This window comes from Scyliorhinus torazame, chromosome 14 (assembly GCF_047496885.1).
Source record: "Scyliorhinus torazame isolate Kashiwa2021f chromosome 14, sScyTor2.1, whole genome shotgun sequence".
NCBI classification, from domain to species: Eukaryota; Metazoa; Chordata; class Chondrichthyes; order Carcharhiniformes; family Scyliorhinidae; genus Scyliorhinus; species Scyliorhinus torazame.
In genome coordinates this window covers 54,384,461-54,405,890 of record NC_092720.1, presented here as the reverse complement: position 1 = coordinate 54,405,890, position 21,430 = coordinate 54,384,461, and the positions used below count along the sequence as shown (strand labels likewise).

The 21,430-nt window shown below is 47.8% G+C and overlaps 1 long non-coding RNA gene across 1 annotated transcript in view; it reads right to left on the bottom strand.

Annotated features, from left to right (window-relative positions):
* The window catches only part of LOC140389742 (uncharacterized), an 846,836-nt gene that overhangs the window by 439,385 nt on the left and 386,021 nt on the right, over nt 1–21,430 (bottom strand). The window contains exon 2 of the long non-coding RNA XR_011934461.1: nt 17,223–17,452. This is a non-coding gene — a long non-coding RNA (uncharacterized lncRNA). The remainder of the gene's footprint in view (nt 1–17,222; nt 17,453–21,430) is intronic.

Genomic DNA, 21,430 nt, shown 5'->3' with positions numbered 1-21,430 from the left:
AGCCTATTTTCACCCACCAATACACTTGAGCCACATTCACCCAGCATTTCACTCCCACATCCTCCTGTCCCGCATTTCCCATCTCTCCCCAAGCACCCACTATCAATTTGCCATTTCCCCCCCCATTGCCATTCCCAATCTTTTCTTGATCCCACAATCTCTTTCTATACCCTTATTCTGAAGCACCACCACTCCAGCCACTATCCTATCCGAGATTAACTTCAAAGCCATCAAGGGTTCAGAGGCTTCCCAAATGTACATCTCAAACTCCCAACTCTCACTTTGTATCTTAATCATTCAGCAGGCCCCAGAGCTGCTCAAAGGGGATAAACCTCAAGTGCAGCTGGACCCATACACCAACCACACTGCTCTCAAACCTGATCAATCACTCCTAGCTCACCTTTACCATACTACACCTCAGCTGAATTGTACACTCCTCCCAGTCCTGTCCCATAGAAACAATTTATTTTCAACACTTTTGTTCCACTTGGATGATGCACGCATACCCAAACAATCTGATCAAGGACCATCTTCAACCCACTGCATGTTAGCTGCCATCATGTTGCATGTAAACCAATGCTTTAATAAAAGAAAGACATAGAAATCTAGTCCATCAGGAAAAGGTTATGTCTGAATATCATACAGAATACAACGGAGAGAACAAGAGCGAGAGAGTCATAGCATAAGGTTGAGAAGAGATGGCAGACAAAATGGATAGATTATTTTCAGTGTGGTCTCTGTAGTTATATCATGGTTGTGTTGTAATTCACCAACTTACCACTAGAAGTCTCATTAGTATATAAGTGGATGTTAGAGTCAGGTGACCTCAGACTGACTAGGGAGCTGGGAGAGATGTTGCTTGTGCATGTTCACACTATTATTCATCCATTGTTTTGTATATAATTTAACCCACAGTTAATGTTAATAAATCGTTTATCACTTTAGCTACAAGTGTTCTTCTAATATAAATCAGGCATCCAACAACAACATTACATGGTACCAGGAATGGGGTTGAATGGTACTAAACACTGAGAAACAAACTATCACATCATCGGTGAAACCTGTCACGAGGTCCACAGATATTTGAAGATTCTGCAGACTGCAAGAATGAACCATATGGAGTCGTTGAAGCCACCAATGAGTCTCAGATGTCACGGTAATGTGGACAGCAATTGGCGTGTGTTTAAACAACAAATAAATCTGTTTCTTACTGCAGTAAATTTAGAAGATCAATCAGAATTGCATAAGGTAGCGATGCTCCTGACAACGGCAAGGCCCCAAAGCAATTGCTGTGTTCAATACATTTAAATTTGCAAACGATGAAGATAGTAAAAATTTTAAAGAAGTAATTCGAAGATTTGATGAACATTGCACCCCAGAAAGAGTGAAATTTATGAACGCTTACAGAAGACAGAAGAGTCCATTGATCATTTCATCACTTTAGTTAAAAGATAAAACCTGTAATTTTTCTGTGGTGGAATCTTTCATGATTCGGGACCAAATTGTGTTTGGTGTGAATTAAACTAAGCTGAGGGAATGTTGCTGAGGAAATCGGCACTATCTTTGAAACCAACAGTTAACATTTGTCAGGCTCACGAGCTAGCAGCACAGCATTCTAAAATGTTTCTCAGTAATGGCTGCACCTTCTTGGAGGAAAGTACTCCGTTGGCTCCCTTTTTTCCAAAAAGGTGGGAACCTTCCAAAAAAAGGCAGGAATGTTCCTGCAGCTCCCCGCACACCAACAAACAGGTTCAAGATAAGGACAAAGTATTTCTGTGCAAAAGATGTGGTTGAAGGCACAAATTAGTAGGTAGAGGGGTCAATTACTAGGGGGCATAGGTTTAAGATGCGAGGAGATGCACGAGGCAAGTTTTTTTACACAGAGGGTAGTGGGTGCCTGGAACTCGCTGCCGGAGGAGGTGGTGGAAGCAGGAACGATAATGACATTTAAGGGCATCTTGACAAATACATGAATAGGATGGGAATAGAGGGGTACGGACCCAGGAAGTGTAGAAGATTTTAGTTTAGACGGGCAGCATGGTCGGCACGGGCTTGGTGGGCCGAAGGGTCTGTCCTGTGCTGTACTTTTCTTTGTTCTTTGTTGTTCTTTGTTAAGGCAGTGTCCAGCTTTTGGCAAGTTATGTTCCAGATGCAAAGGAAAAATATCACTATTGTCACATGCGAGATCGCCAGCAGAGTTACTCATGAATAGAAGGTTGCATACCACACTTCCATACTTGGAAAAGGAGGAGAATGCAGTGGTACTGCAGGAATTGCAAAACATTAAAGCAAAACAAAAGCAGTTCTTAGATAGAGTCTAGAACTGTACCACCTCTGAAGATTCAGGCATGTGGTCGAGAAAAAAGTAGCACCTCATTCCTACAATGTACAGACAGAGGAAGGGTTGGTTTTAAGAAGAAATTGTCGCACACTCTTGAAAACCAGAGAAGACTTTCACAACAACGTGATGGATGACGAGTCTACATCAGAATCAACGTCGGCTGCAGTGTCAGATAGTTTAGCAGTTCCTGAGCATGAGAATGTCATGGAGAACATTGAATCTACAAGTTCTGAGCAGCAAGGTCAAACCTTGAGACGATCAACCAGAGTCAGAAGCAAACCTGATCGACTCAATTTGTAGATTTGGACTATTTGTACATATTATGCTTGCTGTTTTTGTGTATATATATATTTGTTAAGCCAGTTTTAAAAAATTTAAAGAAAAAAATTAATACGGTTAGACTCACAGGCTAATGATATCACATGTAAACATACTGATAATAATGTATTAATTTACTCCTGGATGTACTGATATCATGCTTGTGTTTTAATTCACTGATTGACCACTAGAGGCCTCATTAGCATACAAGTGAATGTTAGAGTCAGGTGACCTCAGACTGACGAGGGAGCTGGGAGAGAGACTCCTTGTGCACATTCATACTATTATTCATCTGTTGTTTTGTATATATTTGACCCATAGTTAATGTTAATAAATCATTTATAGCTTTAGCTTGTAATATAAATCAGACAACATAAACAAGAACATTACAGTCTCTGTCACTCAAGCAGTAGGAAAAATTGTTCAATACAACCTTGGCTGCAGAAAAAGAGAGATTTGGAAAGGAGCATTGTAAAAATTATGGAAGGCGTGGTATGCCACTATATAATCCAAAACATCACATAACAGCACATTATACATTTGGTATAACAATTCATGCGTTTTTAAAACAACACAATATACCATTAATTAAAAGAATAGGAAACCCGCTCCTATCAAAGTCATAATAAGAAAAAAATACATTTTTAAAAATAGCTGTTTAGCACTCACAAAACTAGCTGATGTGCTGGCCCTAGTGCTTGATGGACATGTATGCTGGTTTAAAATTTAATTCATGCTCTGAAACAGCACAGGTACTGAGATTTTGCAGGAGCCTTTGGGAGATCAAGTGACAGGAGAACAAACAAAAATTAAACAATTTCCCTTGAAAAGATGTCAAAGGGAGAAAACAATTTTAATAGGGGAATTAAGCTGCAAGGGTAGGCAAAATATGTAGAAAGTAAGGAGTATCACCCCCTCAAGAGGTATTAGGAAAGGACCAGCGAACAGGGGCAAGTGCCTGCCTAACCTCAGAGCGGGGTTACTTAAATCAAAAGAAACTGCAACCCCACCCCATCCCCACTGCCCTCTCCACATCATCTCCCACTCTGAGTAGCCATGAGTAACATCATGGGAGATGAACTACTTCACAGCTATCTTTACCATCGTCTTAGTTAGAATATTTTATGAATGATTAGATTGTTCCTTATTTATGCTTTTACCACATACGCAATAACATAGAATTCGAGTGGTTACAGCACAGAAGGAGGCCATTCGCCCCATCTTGTCTGTACAAGAGTAATTTATTTAGTACCACACCCCCATCTTTCCCCATAACCCTGCAATACTTTGCTCTTCAGACAATGACCCAATTTCCTTTTGAGAGCCACAACTGAATATGACTCCACCACACTCTCTGGCAGCACATTCCTGATCCTCACAATATTAAATCAGCTATTAGATATTAGAGTCTAGCACTGTTGCCTCACAGCGTCAGGGACCCGGGTTGGGTGACTATTTGTATGGTGTTTGCACATTCTTCCCATGTCTGTGTTTCCTCCGGGTGCTCCGGTTTTCTCCCAGTCCAAAGATGTGCAGGTTAGGTGGATTGGCCATGCTAAATTGCCCCGAGGTGGGGTTACGGGGATAGGTTGGGGAATTGGGTCTGGGTAGGGTGCTCTTTCAGAGGGCCGGTGCAGACTCGATGGGCTGAATAGCCTCCTTCTGCACTGTAGTGATTCTATGATTCTAACCACTCATTGCTTAAAACCTGAACCTACTGTTATAGCAAACATCTGAACTCCTTACGTGCAAGTCATTGGCACTTTCGGCTGGAGATGGTGAATGCAATAGCCTTGTCCTTTTGCATTCACATGCTGGGGCTCTGTTTTCACTGCAGATGGGAAGAACATGAAGCCTCATCCTCCCATTACATACTCGTGCGACTCGGCCAACGTTGTCTACCTCATACACTGCAGGAAAGGATGTCCTGGAGTGTGGTACATTGACGTTGACTCCAGGTGCGTGTCTTCTGGAGCTTCGTTCCTGTGGGTCGGTGAAGGGGGAAGGGAGTATAGGAGAGGGTGTGGAGGCCATGTAGCGGCGGGGGCGCTGGTCGGTGTAGGTTGGGAGGGTAGGTGGTGGTGGAACCTGTGGGTGCCAGGTCCCGGAGGGAAACCGTATCCTGTCGGACGTCGGGGTATGCATACTGGGGGTCGGTGTGAAGGAGCTGGACCCTCTCGACCAGGGGGCCGGACCTATGGCTCCTTACGTGTTTGCGGAGCAGGACAGGCCCCGGTGCCTTCAGCCAGGACGGAAGCGAGACCCCAGAGGTGGATTTCCTGGGGAAAACAAACAGGCGGTCATGAGGGGTCTCGTTCGTGGCCGTGCAAAGGAAGGATCTAATGGAGTGTTGCGCGTCAGGGAGGACCTCCTGCCAGTGGGAAACTGGGAGATTCCTAGTCCGTAGGGCCAGGAGGACGGTCTTCCAACCGTCGCGTTCTCCCTCTCCACCTGTCCGCTTCCCCGGGGGTTGTAACTGGTAGTCCTGCTTGAGGCGATGCCCTTACCGAGCAGATACTGACGCAGTTCGTCGCTCATAAACGAGGAGCCCCGGTCACTGTGGACATAAATGGGGAAAGCGAACAAGGTGAAGACACTATGTAGGGCCTTAATGACAGTGGCTGCGGTCATGTCAGGGCATGGGATTGCAAAGGGAAAGCGGGAGAACTCATCAACGACATTTAGGAAATACGTGTTGCAGTTGGTAGAGGAGAGGGGCCCTTTGAAGTCGATACTGAGGCGCTCAAAGGGCCGGGATGCCTTCACCAGGTGGGCCTTATCCGGTCGATAGAAGTGCGGCTTACACTCCGCGCAGATTTGGCAGTCCCTGGTCATGGCCCTGACCTCCTCGGTGGAGTAGGGCAGGTTGCGGGCCTTGATGTAGTGGAGAAGCCGGGTGACCCCCGGGTGGCCGAGGTCAGCGTGGATGGCCCGGAGTCGGTCATCTTGCGCGCTGACGCATGTGCCGCGGTACAGGGCATCTGGGGGCTTGTTGAGATTCCCAGGACGATGCACTATATCGTAATTATAGGTAGAGAGTTTGATCCTCCACCTCGAGATATTATCGTTCTTGATCTTGCCCCGCTGTGAATTATCAAACATGAAGGCTACCGACCGTTGGTCGGTGACGAGGGTAAACCTCCTACCAGCGAGGTAGTGCCTCCAGCTTCCACAATGGCTTGGACTTCTTTTTCAACTGAGGAGTGCCAAATTTCGGAGGCGTTGAGGGTACGGGAAAAAAATGCTACTGGCCTGCCCGCCTAGTTAAGGGTGGCGGCGAGGGCGACCTCTGACGCGTCGCTCTCCACCTGGAAGGGGACGGACTCGTCCACCGCGCGCATCACGGCTGTGGCAATATCTGCCTTGATGCAGCTGAAGGCCTGGCGGGCCTCAGCCATCAGGGGGAAGATGGTGGCCTTGATTAGTGGGCGGGCTTTGTCTACATAGTTGGGGACCCACTGGGCGTAATAGGAAAAGAACTCGAGGCAGCTTTTCAGGGCCTTGGGAAGTGGGGAAGGGGGAGTTGCAGAAGGGGCGCACACGGTCGGGGTCGGGTCCTAGAACTCCGTTTTCCACAACGTAGCCGAGGATGGCTAATCTGGTTGTGCGGAAAAAGCATTTCTCCTTGTTATAAGTGAGGTTGAGGGCTTGGGCAGTTTGGAGAAGTTTCTGGAAGTTGACGTCGTGGTCCTGCTGGTCATGGCCGCAGATGGTGACGTTGTCCCAGTACGGAAATGTGGCCCGGAGCCCGTACTGGTCCACCATTCGGTCCATCGTTCTTTGGAAGACCGAGACCCCGTTTGTGATGCTGAAGGGAACCCGGAGGAAGTGGAAGAGGCGGCTGTCTGCCTCAAACGCCGTGTAGGGGTGATCCTCCGGACGGATTGGGAGCTGGTGGTATGCAGACTTCAGATCCACCGTGGAGAACACCCGGTAGTGTGCGATCTGATTGACCATGTCCGCTATCCGGGGAAGGGGGTACGCATTGAGGTGCGTGTACCGGTTTATGGTTTGGCTGTAGTCTACAACCATCCGGTTCTTTCCCCCGGTCCTGACGACCACCACCTGAGCTCTACAGGGGCTATTACTGGCCTCGATGATCCCTTCCCTCAAGAGTCGCTGGACCTCGGACCTGATAAAAGTCCTGTCCTGGATGCTGTACCGCCTGCTTCTGGTGGCAACTGGCTTACAGTCGGCGGTGAGATTTGTGAAGAGAGGGGGAGGGTCGACCTTCAGTGTCGTGAGGCTACATACGGTAATTGGGGGTACGGGCCCGGCGAACTTCAGGGTCAGGCTCCTGAGGTTGCACTAGAAATCCAGTCTCAACAGGAGAGGAGCGCAGAGATTGGGGAGTACATATAGTTTAAAATTGGCGTACTCAGTGCCCTGTATCGCGAGGTTTGCGACAGTGTACCCCCGGATCTACACTGAGTGCGATCCAGAAACGAGGGAGATTGTTTGAAGTGCGGGGAAGATTTGGAGCGAGCAGCGCCTTACCGTGTCTGGGTGAATGAAGCTCTCCGTGCTCCCGGAGTCAAACAGGCAAGGCGTTTCGTGTCCATTGACCCAGACGGTCATCATGGAGTTCCGGAGATGTTTTGGTTGTGACTGGTCGAGGGTGACCGCGCCGAGTTGTGGGTAGCTGGCGTGGTCGGAGGTGATGGGGCAGTCCCAAGATGGCTGCCCCTATCGGTCGCACGTGTCGAGCGGCATTGCAGATGGCGGCCAAGATGGCGGCGCCCGTCGGTCGCACATGTCGGGTGGCAAGGAATCATAGAATTTACAGTGCAGAAGGAGGCCATTCGGCCCATCGAGTCTGCACCGGCTCTTGGAAAGAGCACCCTACCCAAGGTCCACACTTCCACCCTATCCCCATAACCCAGTAACCCCACCCAACACTAAGGGCAATTTTGGACACTAAGGGCAATTTAGCATGGCCAATCCACCTAACCTGCACATCTTTGGACTATGGGAGGAAACCGGAGCACCCGGAGGAAACCCACGTCACACAGGAAGATGGTGTCCAAGATGGCGGCCCGCATGAGTCGCACATGGTGTGCGGGGTTGAAGATGGCTGCCCCCAAGGACAACACGAGGCAGATGACCCGTCCGGAGGGGGCGGAGCCGGCAGGCACGCAGCCACACTGCGAGGCCTGCGGGCCTGTGAGTCTGAGAGCCGGGCCTGCAACTTGGAGGATTTGGACTTAGCCAGGCAAACTTTGGCACAGTGTCCTTTCTTGCCATAGTCGGTACAGTTCACGTTTCGAGCCGGGCAACGCTGCCTGGGGTGCTGGTGCTGGCCGCAGAAATAGCAGGGTAGCACCCCGGGTTGGGCGGGCAGCCGCCCAGCACAGGCCTGGGGTACTCTCTGGTCGGGAGTCCACGAGGGGGTCGCGAGATCGGAAGGGAAAGCGTTGAGGCATTGAAACGCCACTTCTAGGGAGGTGGCTAGTTTTATCGTCTCTTCTAGGTCGAGGGCGCCCTTCTCGAGCAGGCGCTGTCGGACGTAGTTGGACCGGACCCCAGCCACGTAGGCGTCACGGACGGTCTGTTCCATATGTTGAGAGGCTGTGACGGCCTGGTAGTTGCCGTTTCGCGCGAGGACTTTGAGGCCGCATAGGTACTCCTCCAGTGATTCCCCGGGGCGTTGGCGGTGAGTGGTGAGGAGATGTCGCACGTACACCTCGTTCACCGGCCTTACGTATAGGCGCTTCAGCATCGCGAGGGCGTCCGCGTATGTGGAGGCTTTCTCGAGTTGTACAGAGATTCGATGGCTCACCCGGGCGTGGAGGAGGCTGAGCTTCTGATCGTCGGTGACGGAAGGCGAGGGGGAGGCGGTGAAGTAGGCCTCAAAACATCGGAGCCAGTGTGAAAAGATCCCTTTGGCTTCTGCAGCCTGTGGGTCGAGTTCCAGTCGGTCAGCTTTGAGGGCCATTTGCATTGTGGTGTTGCAGTCGATTAAATTGATGCGACCATCAAGTCACGTGAGACAGAGAGTTGAAGTGAACAGTGGCTTTAATCAACTAGAACAGTGCCTGCCTGCGACTGCTATGCTAGTGAGGGCCGCCTACAGGGCAGCTGCTCTTTATACCTCCCTTCAAGGGGGCGGAGCCAGGGGCAGAGCCCACAAGGGCATCAACATGGTACATTCTGTGTAATATCGTACAATGGTCCATAGGTGGAGCCCACATGGGCAACAGCATGATACAGTGTAATACAGTGGTGAATGGTTAGTACAATACGTTCAACACAATCACTTTGCTCTGTAGCATGCTGTATTCACTGTTTAGAATGTATGTAGTCTTGTGCTGTAGTTTTCCCAGGTTGGCACCTCATTTTCTAATACACCTAGTGCTGCTCCTGACATGCTGTTCTACATTTTTCATTGAACCAGTGTTGGTCACCTAGTTTGTTAGTGTGGTGTTGGGTGTTCTAACACACAGAAGAGCCAACACAGTTGCATATGGTACAACACTTGTTTATTTAAACTTGCTATTTACAACTTGGTCTTTGCACTCTGCACGTGGGGGGCTCCCTGCTTGTGGTGTTTCAACAGCTCTTTCATGCTTCCTTCTCCCCAGACCTACTGACCTCCAGGTGTCGTGCTCGTGCTTTTTATGTGGTTGGTGTTCTTGTCTGTGATTGGTTGTGGTGTTGTGTACTCTGATTTGCCTGTTAGTGTGTCCATCATGATGTGTGTGTTTGAATATCATGACATCCCCCCTTTTTACAAAGATATGTGCCTACGTGGTAATAAATATGATCGTGACGTGAGTGCATCTAAGAGTGTGTGTGTGTCGTGTGCAGCATGTGTCTATGACGGAACTATGTACATGGGGCGATGTCGAGTGCGTCACATGAATCCAGTTGTACCATAACATAACAGAAATGCGAACGAGAGAAGAAGAAAAAAAAATTTTGAACAGTTGTCCAGTCAGACGACATCTGGAACGATAAACAACAACAGGTTATCATGTAAAATTGTCCAACTTATTAAACATATGAACTGTATTATAAGTCCATTCTAATGGGTTTGCGACGAATTCGGGTTGACCGCCTTAAGGGTGGATCAAGAACCACCGGCTGCTGTGCAGGCATGGCCATGGGTGGCGATGGAAAGGGCGTGATGTGCGGCAGCTCCACAAAGTCATCCTCGGAAGCCTGTTGAGGATCTGGCGTGTTGTGTGGCTGTGAACGTGGAAGTCGGCGAAGGGCGCGCCGATTGCGGCGACGCACGGAACCATCCGGCATGCGAACCAGGAACGAGCGGGGAGCCACTTGTCGGAGGACTTCGGCCGGTGCTGACCAGCCACCATACGGTTGATGGACGCGTACTTTGTCTCCGGAGGACAGGGGGGGCAGGTCCGTCGCTCGTGTGTCGTACCGACCTTTCTGGCGATCACGCTGCAGTTGCATGTCCCGAAGAACCGCCTCATGGTCTGTTGTCGGTGCCAGGACGGAAGGTACCGTCGTCCTGAGGGAGCGACCCATTAGTAGCTGCGCTGGCGAGAGGCCCGTGGATAACGGGGCCGATCGATAGGCCAGCAAGGCAAGGTTAAAGTCCGATCCGGCATCAGCCGCCTTGCACAGGAGCCGCTTTGCGATGTGGACACCCTTTTCAGCCTTCCCGTTCGATTGTGGATGCAGAGGGCTGGATGTCACATGAGTGAAACCATATGCTGCGGCAAAGGACGACCATTCACGGCTGGCAAAACAAGGTCCATTGTCTGACATGACAGTCCTTGGAATGCCATGGCGAGCAAACGTTTCCTTGCAGGCCCCAATGACTGCGGACGACGTCAGATCATGGAGAGGCATGACTTCCGGGTAGTTTGAGAAGTAGTCTATAATAACAATGTAATCTCTGCCGAGCGCGTGAAATAGGTCAACACCCACCTTCGCCCAGGGGGACGTCACCATCTCGTGTGGTAGAAGTGTTTCCGGAGGTTGCGCCGGCTGAAACCTCTGACAGGTTGTGCAGTTGAGCACCATGTTGGCTATGTCTTCATTAATACCCGGCCAATATACCGCCGCCCGGGCCCTTCGTCTGCATTTTTCGACACCCAAGTGGCCTTCGTGTAGTTGACGAAGAATCATCTGGCGCACACTGTGTGGAATGACGATCCTATGCGATTTCATAAGGACCCCGTCTATATTGGTGAGATCATCTCGCACATTGTAAAACTGGGGGCACTGCCCTTTTAGCCACCCTTCCGTCATGTGGCGCATCACTCGCTGCAGCAGAGGGTCAGTCGCCGTCTCTGCGCGTATGTGGGCCAGACAAGGATCATCAGCTGGCATATTTGCTGCTGTCAGAGTCACGTGTGCCTCAATTTGACGCACGAACCCCTCCGCATCTGGTGGTGTGCTCACTGCTCGGGAAAGAGTGTCCGCCACTATGAGTTCCTTCCCCGGAGTGTAGATCAGTTCAAAATCGTACCTCCTGAGTTTGAGTAAGATGCGCTGGAGGCGAGGAGTCATGTCGTTCAGGTCTTTGTTAATGATGTTGACCAGGGGGCGGTGGTCAGTTTCGACCGTGAATCGTGGCAGGCCATACACATAGTCGTGGAACTTGTCCAGTCCAGTTAACAAGCCCAGGCATTCTTTTTCGATTTGCGCGTAGCGCTGTTCGGTAGGGGTCATGGCTCGTGAGGCATACGCAACCGGGGCCCATGATGACGTGCTGTCTTTTTGCAGGAGTACCGCTCCAATACCAGATTGGCTGGCGTCTGTTGAGATCTTTGTAGGGCGAGTCGCGTCAAAGAAGGCCAGCACTGGTGCCGTGACCAGTTTGTGCTTGAGCTCCTCCCATTCCTGCTGATGCGACTGGTGCCAGTTGAATTCCGTCGATTTTTTTACGAGATGGCGCATGTTTGTTGTATGAGAAGCCAGGTTGGGAATGAACTTCCCAAGGAAGTTGACCATGCCCAGGAATCTTAAGACAGCCTTCTTGTCAGCCGGTCGTGGCATGGCTGTGATGGCGCTAACCTTGTCTGCATCGGGACGGACCCCGGACCTTGAGATGTGGTCCCCGAGGAATTTCAGCTCCGTCTGGCCGAAAGCACACTTCGCACGGTTGAGACGCAGGCCATTTTGCCGTATGCGGGTGAAGACACGTCGAAGACGATGCATGTGTTCCTGCGGAGTGGTGGACCAAATGATGATATCGTCCACATATACACGTACCCCTTCGATGCCTTCCATCATCTGCTCCATAATGCGGTGGAATACTTCAGATGCCGAAATGATGCCGAATGGCATCCGGTTGTAGCAGAATCTGCCAAAAGGGGTGTTGAATGTGCATAGTCTTCGGCTGGCCGGGTCCAGTTGGATCTGCCAGAATCCTTTGGACGCATCCAATTTAGTGAATATGTTGGCTCGCGCCATCTCGCTGGTGAGGTCTTCTCGTTTTGGGATGGGATAGTGTTCCCGCATGATGTTGTTGTTCAGATCTTTTGGATCTATACATATACGGAGCTCGCCAGAGGGCTTCTTTACACAGACCATGGAGCTGACCCATGGCGTGGGCTCCGTGACCTTGGATAGGACCCCTTGGTCCTGAAGAATCTGCAGTTGTGCCTTGAGGCGGTCTTTGAGAGGCGCAGGAACCCTGCGAGGTGCGTGAACGACAGGGATGGCGTCCGGTCTGAGTCGAATCTTGTACGTGTGTGGCAATGTCCCCATGCCTTCAAAAACCTCCTGGTTGTGAGCGAGGAGGGAATGGAGATTCGCGTGGAACTCAGCATCCGGGAAGTCGGATATCTCATCTGGAGAGAGAGACATGATGCGCTGTACCAGGTGAAGGACCTTACACGCTTGTGCGCCCAGTAACGAGTCCTTTGATGAGCCCACAACTTCGAAGGGGAGTGTGGCCGTGTACCTCTTGTGAGTCACCTGTAGCTGGCAAGATCCTACGGACGGGATAACGTTCCCGTTATAGTCAACCATCTTAAGCCGGGATGGTGTGATGAGTGGTTTGACCTTCATGGCCTGGACTGCAGAGTAAGCAATCAGGTTGGCGGATGCGCCGGTGTCCAGACGGAAGGCGACGCGCGATCGGTTGACCGTCAGGGTGGCACACCACTCATCGTCTGGATTGATGGCATTGACCTTGTTGACATCAATGACGGCAACTCTGAAGTCATCCTGGTCATCTGCATCACTTAACTGGAAGTCTTGATGCGTGGGCTGGACGGTCCTGACTCGTGTGCGAGGTTGTCGAGGATGCGCCGGATCCATGGGTTGAGCCGCACGACAGCGGGCTGCGTAGTGGCCTATCATGGCACATCTGTTGCACTGTTGGTATTTTGCAGGACATTGCCCTTTTAAGTGTAGACCTCCACACTTGCTGCACGTCATGACGTCACGGCGTTCGTTGCGCCACTGCGCATGCGCAGTGCGATCTTGCGGTGGGCGCGCCTGCGCAGTGCGTCCCTCGTTGTGGCCGTTATTCTTGGCGCGCACCTGCGCGGGAGACCGCGAAAAGCGCGGGAAGCGGCCGCTGTCGTCCGGGCCGTGGGGCGGGAAGAAATCGACGGCCTGGATGCGTTCAACGTCGTGGGCGGCCTGGCTTGCCGATTCGACGGCTGGGGACCCCCTCCGTGCCAACTCGGACGCCTGAAATCGGGCAAAACGGCAGGTAGCATTTTCATGGAGGACACAGGCTTCCACAGCAGACGCTAAGGTGAGGCTCTTTATTTTAAGAAGCTGCTGGCGTAGGCCACTAGAGGCAACGCCAAAAACAATCTGGTCCCTGATCATGGACTCTGTGGTGGTGCCGTAACCGCAGGACTGCGCTAGAATCCGGAGGTGCGTCAAAAAGGGTTGAAAAAGCTCCTCCTTACCTTGCAGGCGTTGCTGAAAGATGTATCTTTCGAAAGTTTCGTTTACTTCAGTTTGAAAGTGCTGGTCCATTTTGAGGATGACCGTGTCATATTTGGCCTGGTTTTCGCCTTCCTCGAACACCAGTGAATTAAAGACATCATTTGGGTGGGGGCCTGCGTAGAAGAGGAGCATTGCAATCTTCGAATCATCCGAGACATTCTGTTTTTCGGTGGCACGGATGTACAGGTCAAATCGCTGCCTGTAGAGCTTCCAGTTGGTGCCTAGGTTCCCCGTGACTTGCATCGGCTGCGGTTTGCCGGTGTGGTCCATGTCCAGAATGGCAGGTTGGTAGGCAGGTATCGATCCACTCCTGTACCATGTGGTGTTGGGTGTTCTAACACACAGAAGAGCCAACACAGTTGCATATGGTACAACACTTGTTTATTTAAACTTGCTATTTACAACTTGGTCTTTGCACTCTGCACGTGGGGGGCTCCCTGCTTGTGGTGTTTCAACAGCTCTTTCATGCTTCCTTCTCCCCAGACCTACTGACCTCCAGGTGTCGTGCTCGTGCTTTTTATGTGGTTGGTGTTCTTGTCTGTGATTGGTTGTGGTGTTGTGTACTCTGATTTGCCTGTTAGTGTGTCCATCATGATGTGTGTGTTTGAATATCATGACAGTTAGGGTGAGGGAAATGGTGAAATTTGAGGTTCCAGTTCCAGTGAAATATAATTCTGCTGTGGATGATGGCCACCCTGCCTCATGGATGCCCAGTTTTGAGCTGCTAGATCTTGACTGAATCTCTCCTATTTAACACGTTGATGATGCCACGCAAAACAATAGAGGGTGTCCTCAGTGTGAAGATGGGACTTTGCCTTCACAATACTAGCATTACCATGGAAAGATGCATCTGTTGCAGGTAGATTTGTGAGAACAAGTTCAGGGAAATAATGTTTCCCCACATGTTTGCTTTCTTACCGCCTGCTGCCTGCCCAGTCTAGCAGCTACGCAGCTATATTCTTCAAAGCTTGGCCAGCTCAGTCAATAGTGGTGCTACTGAGCCATTCTTGATGAAAGACATTGAAGTCCCCTATCCAGAGCACGTTCTGCCCTCTTGCTACCCTCAACATTTCTTCCAAGTGGTGTTGAACATAGACGAGTACTAATACATCAACTGAGGGAAGGCAGTAGCTGATGCTCACCAGGTGGTTTTATCGTCCATTTCTTTTTTTAAATTTAAAGTGCCCAATTCTTTTTTTTTCAATTAAAGGGAAATTTAGCATGGTCAATCCACCTCTTTGGTTGTGGGGTTATCGCCCATTTCTGACCTGATACCATGAAACTTCATGGCATCCACAGCCAATATGAGAATTCCCAGGGCCACAGCTTCCTGCATATCACTATGCACCCACCATTGGAGGTCTGTCATGCCGGTGAGGCAGGCATACCAAGGGATGTTGGCTGGAAGGAATTATTCTCTGCGTATGGCTAAGTCAGGGTGTTGCTTGACTGGCCAGTTGGACAGCTCTCCCAATTTTGGCACAAGTCCCCAGATTTTAATGAAGAGGATTTTGATTTTACAGGGTTGGCTAGGCAGGATACACCCAAATCTGAAGCTTAGGTTGATGGCTGGTGTTTTTCTTCTTAAATTCCTATTAGATGTTTTGGTAAAGTTAAATACATTTCCAAGATTTCAGTGGCAAAAGCTTGAGCATTGTGAAAAAATATGTTCTTTGGGAATTGCACAAGATGCAAAGAGATAAACTAAACTACAAGTCAACAAACTCAGAATTCCAACTGCCAGACTATTTTGGTATCCCTTACAGAAAATGCTGAAAATGGATACTGAGCCTTAGATAAAAGACTGTCAAAACAAGATGAAAATGTATAAAGCTTTTCATAGATGCTTTAAATTGATAGAAAAGACAAATTGAAAGATAAAGTCATTCTGTTCGAATGCAATAATAGTAAGAATGTAAAAAAAAACACCTTTCAACAATTCCCACAAAATTCAGTCAAAAGTGACAACTTTAAGAAGTAAATTTGGCACTTTAATTATCAAATCACTGATGTTAAGAATATTCACATCTTTGTTTTCCCTGTCATGTTGAAGGTTATCTCAGTGGTCATTGTGAATATCAGGTGACAGCTATTTCCCATGATGCTTCAACAACTGTCAAACTGTCCATCTAGCTGTCACCTGACCAGTCGTTCCCATGGTTCCCCCAGTGTTCCAATATGATGATAAATTGAGGGCCACCATTATCAGGCCCTGGTAAAGAAGGACTGTTTAGGCTTTGATAAGCTATCGCTATTCCCAGGTGAGAAGGACTGACAGCACATCAAGACAAGACAACACTTGAAAACACTGTACACTAGGCAGGGTTTGCAAACAACTGTCATAATCACTCCCTTGTCTGGTTTCCTCTTTCAGCTGCCATCATATCCCATCATCATAAACAGTTCTTTACTTTGAGACCCTGAATACAGGGCATTAAAATCTATTCTAATGGGTATATTATTGCCGTTTCATAACATTCAATAGGATATAGGATACTTGTGGGGAGGTGATTCCAGGTACCACAATGGAAAATTAGAATCGTAAAGGATACACCTGAACTGAATAATTTGATTTTACAGGGAAATTTAATCTCCTATTCTATAATTTGTTTTTCAGTAAGTTCTTTATCCACATGAAACATGAGTCATACAAAAAAACAGGCCTGTGTTTGAAATATACTTCATAGTGTGCTCCATAAACTGCTAAAGGCTGCCTAAATTTGTTTCTCATTTAGTAAGCTGCTTTTAGTTTATTTATACTAAAGCATTTTTATGAAAAGGTAAGCTTATCATTGAAACATTTGTACAAAAATAGATTTCTGCCACTCCCATAAATGATTGCAATTATCTTTCAACCTTTATCAAAATGCAAAATAATGGACAACACCGATACAGCAGATAATGACACCAACTCATTAATTAACCCATTAATAACGCCAACGTTTCTGCCTGTCATGAAGGATTTAGATGTTTTTGTTTCAGCACATATATTATTATTGCAAATATTTTGTTAATTTTCCTCAAAGTCGGTCTTTTTAAGACTAAATTAATGCACAAAACTGAAACATTAACATAATATATTAAGTTATTGCATTTATGTGTACATCAATATTCAATGTGATGTGAAATTGTGACATTTTACCAGCCCGCCATGGGTCTTGTCACGAGAACTAAATGCGGGTCCCAAGCCCACGAAGGCAAAAAGTGGAACTGCAAAGGAGATTTTACCGGTTGTGCCAATTGAGAGGACATTGTTGGGGCCACTGTCCCATTAAGAATGGTGGCCTGCCTCTCAGAGCTGGCAGCTGAATCAGAGGGCAGGCAGCTCGACAGCTTTGACAGTGCCACGAACAGACTTGACTACTGCTGAGGCTGTAGGGAGAAGGAGAAAGTGCCACACTGTTGAGGTACCCTCGAAGAGTTGGACACGATTTTTTTGAATGTGCTGGGATCAGGCCGGCAGGCCCCTGCAATTGGAAAGGGTATCCCTCCAATGAAGCACCTGAGCCACAGGGGCACCCATTGTTGCAGCCGGACAGGCAGCCCTCAGGTGGGAAGGCCCTTAGTCGTGAAGCCACTGAGAGGCAGCCAGGAGGTACTACAAGGGGATGGGGCTATTCCTATGACAACAAAATGCCGGCAGGAGCTTAAAATGTGCATTACTAGGATTGTTAAATACCTGAATTGGTCTTTCTGGCTCTTGAAGTATTCCATGGTGGTGGAAGACATTGACTTCCCTCCTGATGCCTTCCACTGTCACTTGTGGAACCTTCTGCCTTCCAGTCAGAATCCAGAGAGCTGGTAAAATCCCAACTACTTTTCCTCAGTGGGGAAGGTGCACTCGGAGAGAATATGGGGCGGAGGCAATCCTGTAGCCCCAATTCCACTTGCTCACAGAAGTACAGATTTCTGTTGGGAATAGGGGATCATGCAATTAGCCCTATGTTTACATTCATAGATAATTGCTTGAAGATGTAGTTCACCAGAGAATTGAATTTTGCATTGTGCCAAATCTTAAAAACTGGTTCCTCTTTATCTAATTTCTTGGACTCTTTGGCTTAAGAACAAAATAATGGTCTTGAATATAATAACCATGCTATCAGAATGCATGAAGATTATCTTTTATCGTTGACGAAAAGCAGTTAGTGCTCATATCACCACCTTGTGTACAAATAATTATTTGCATGCAGATCAGTCTTTGTGCATCAAAATGGAGAAGGATTCAGAATCAAAGATACTGTAACTGCAATCCATTTTAATCAATTAGTTTATTTTACTTCTATATTAGAATTAGACCGTTTTTCCCTTTTCTCTCCCTCTCCTGAAGATCTCTCCTGTTAGGGGCCACAACTATTCACGTTAATTATTAATTACTTAGATGATGCAAAAGAAAGCCACGTGTTCAAGTTTACCAATGGCAGAAAGATAGGGGGCATTTGAAGCAGTGTCGAAGGAAGCATAAAATTGCAGAGATATTGATGATTTAAGTGAATGGGCAAAACTGAGACAAATGTGAGGTCATTTACTTTGGACCTAAAAAGGATAAGTCAAGGTAGAAACAGTGGAGACCCAAAGAGACTAGGGGTGGTGGTGGGGGATGCATCAAAATGTCGTTAATAGGTACAGAAATTAATTTAAATGATGAATAGAAATGCTGGTTTTTATATTTAGAGAAATAAAGAACTCGGGGGTCGATGTTATTCTTCAGCGATATGAAGCCTTGGGTAGACCACACTTGGAGCACTGTGAGCAGTTCTGGGCAGCACACTTAGGAAGAATATATTGGTCTTGGATGAACTGCATTTACCTTTACCAGAGTGATGCCTGGATCCCAAGGGTTAAATTATGAGGAGAGATTTCATACATTAGGGTTGCAGTCCCTGGAATTTAGAACAATGAGGCGTATTTTGATTAAAGTTTTCAAAATATTTAGGGGAATAGAAAGGGTAGACAGAAAATATTTCTGCTAGTTATGGAGTCTAGGACTAGGAGTCCTAGTATAAAGGTTAGAGCCAGACCTTTCAGGGATGAAATTGGAAAATACTCCTACATATAAACTGTGGTAGAAGTTTGGAATTCTCCTCTGAAAATAACAATTGATGCTAGATCAACTGCTAATTTTAAATCTGAGATGGATAGATTTTTGTTCATCAAAGGTATTAAGGGAAATGGGGCAAAGGTGTGTTTCTGGTATTAGGGTACAGATCAGCCATGATTACATTGAATGGGGGAATGGGCTCGATCGCCTAGTTCTATGTTCCTACTTTTAACAATAATTGTGAATGTAAACCAACCAACATTGGATTGACTGCTTCTTATACACCCTGCGTCCCCAATTTTACTTTCCATTAAAGTCAAGGGATATATTAAGGACAATTAATTCAAAAACGTATGACCTACACCATTGTCAGAAGTTAAAATTACATTTTGATTGATGCTGGGGCATGGTCCATGGGGGCCAACAGCCCTCTGCTGTATATCATCTTGGTAACCATATTTTAGATTGGATTTGTTTATTGTCTAAGTAATTACTGTTAGCAGGCTATTCAACATAAGTGACACACAGCAAAATCTGATCATGAGCTCACATTCTATTCACACACATGCATTCTCCAATGGGAGTCACTAGCAAGGGAAACCTGGGTATTTTTGACCCCTCCTGACCTTAATGGGTTTGTTGCCAAATTGTAGCATCCAAAATTTGGACTATAAATGTAAAAATGAAATTATTTCATTAAGTAAATAGTGGACCACACTATTCTGCACCAGTGTAGGGCAATGTAAAGTCTGCTGAATAGAAAGGATTTGAGCTCTACTTTGTTCTAAATCTGTTAATTATTAAAATATAAGACATATACATGTAAACAATTCTAAAACACTGGAACTGTGATTTTAGTTTTACAATATTACCTCAGTATCACTCATTTATCAATTTCAGTTTGAGAAGGCAGGGGGATAGTGTGTAATGTAAGTGGGTTACAGTAGTGGGTGGAGGGGGTGGGGTGGGGAGGATGTTTGGATGGTCGGAGGAAGTCGGGTGGTGGTGGCTGGGGGTTGGTCAAGGGAGGGTCATGTGGTCAGGGGTGTGCGGTTGGGTGATCAAGGGAAAGAGGGGTCAGGTGGCTGGGGGTGGTCAGGGGGATTGTTAGGTGGAAGGATTGGGTGGTCGAAGGCGTTCGGGTGGTTGGGAGGATCAGATGATCAGAGGGAGTGGGGAAGGATGGTCTGGAAGATCGGAAAGGTAGTTGGGGGTAGGCGGGGTGTTTGTTGCGCCAGTAGCTGTGCATTAATAGGGACAGGTGTGGGGAGAGTAGTCAGAGCTGAGGGGCTCAGGAGGTTGTAGGGTAGTTGATGAGGTGGTTGAGTAGTCGGAAGAGGGGAGGGTAGTCGAGAATTGGTAGGATTGAAGAGGTGAATGGCGTTGGGTAGTTGGGGAGTCCAGTGGGGTTGAAGGTCAGGAGTCAGTACCATAGTTACCTAAGAGTTTGAATTGGTTTTAATCCTTCTAATTTTTCCTGGGTAACTATTTTGCTCAAAGTGTCCAAACCATCTGAAGTCTTCAATTTAAATCTGAGTTTCGGATGGTTCCCTATGCAGGGTAATTGCCCTATGAAAGTTTAAACTGCTCGGGCAATTGCCATACATTGTTTGCATGGGGTATTCCAGGGGGTCCCCCAGTACATCTTCTGGGGTACTTCCTGGGGTTGAGCCTACTGGGCGTTTTTACTGTATCTTAACCCCCATGTTAAATCTTATTTTTAAAAACATTTCATTGCAAGGCCAATCTTAATAGCGGTCATAACTTTCAGAAGCACTTTTTACTTATTATGTTATTAGCTCATCCAGTCATTCAGGCTTTAACTTCCCTCCTGCAATGTCTGCTAACCACACAAAACTGTTGTTTGTCTGTAATATTCATTGATTTGTCAGGGTGTCTGTAACTCAACCTACAAAAGGCTTCCTCTGCCCTCTTCCTCACAGCAAAAGTACCTTGCATTCAGACAGAAATGCTAATCAGTGTTCCTTGATCAAAATTACTCTCTTTCATCTTGGCATCTTTAGCACCTTCCTGGAACTTTGGGAGACTCAGGGTGCAATTCAGTGGACTTCAAACTAAGTCCGGTGTCGGGCGCATTTAGTGGGGTGTTTCTCGGCGGCTGCCTATCCAAAGGCACTTTGCCGTTTTTTTTGGCCTCGGGAGGTTTCTTTCTGCCGAGGCTGCGCTTAAAGTGATTTCCTCTGGTGAGCTTCAGATCGGGGTGCCATTTAGATCGGCAGGCCTGATCATTTCCCCCCCCTACAGGTCCCCTCCCCACCATTATCAATTCCCCTCATCACCTAACCTTAGGGAGGTCCCTGGGACGCCCCCGTCTAAGTGGCAAGGCCCCAAGAGCCTGACCCCGGCACTGCCAACCTGGCACCTTGGCACTGCCAGGGTACCAGGCTGGCAATGCCAAGGTGCCCAGGGGCCAGGATACCACCATGCCCTGTCCCTGAACAACCAGGGTCTTCAATGTCCTGACAGAGCCCCCGCCCCCTTTTCATTACCCTGGTCCACAGTTGTGTGGGTTAAACGGCGCCCTGATGAGGTCCCCCAGGTACAGCCATTGAGTACTGGGCACTGGGTGAATCTGGCCTCCGGGTATATAAATGAGAGTGTGATCCAGATCACATTGAGTGATTCACCCGTTGCACCCGGATCCGCGCTGGGTGGCTGAATTGTTCCTTTCAATAAAGCTATCTAAGCCTTCCTTTGATTTCTATCAATCAAACCACCCAGACTTACTTGAATAAAAGCAAAATACTACAGATGCTGGAAATCTTAAAGAAAAACTGAAAATGTTGGAAATACTCAGCAGGCTGATAGCAGCTGTAGGGTGAGCAACA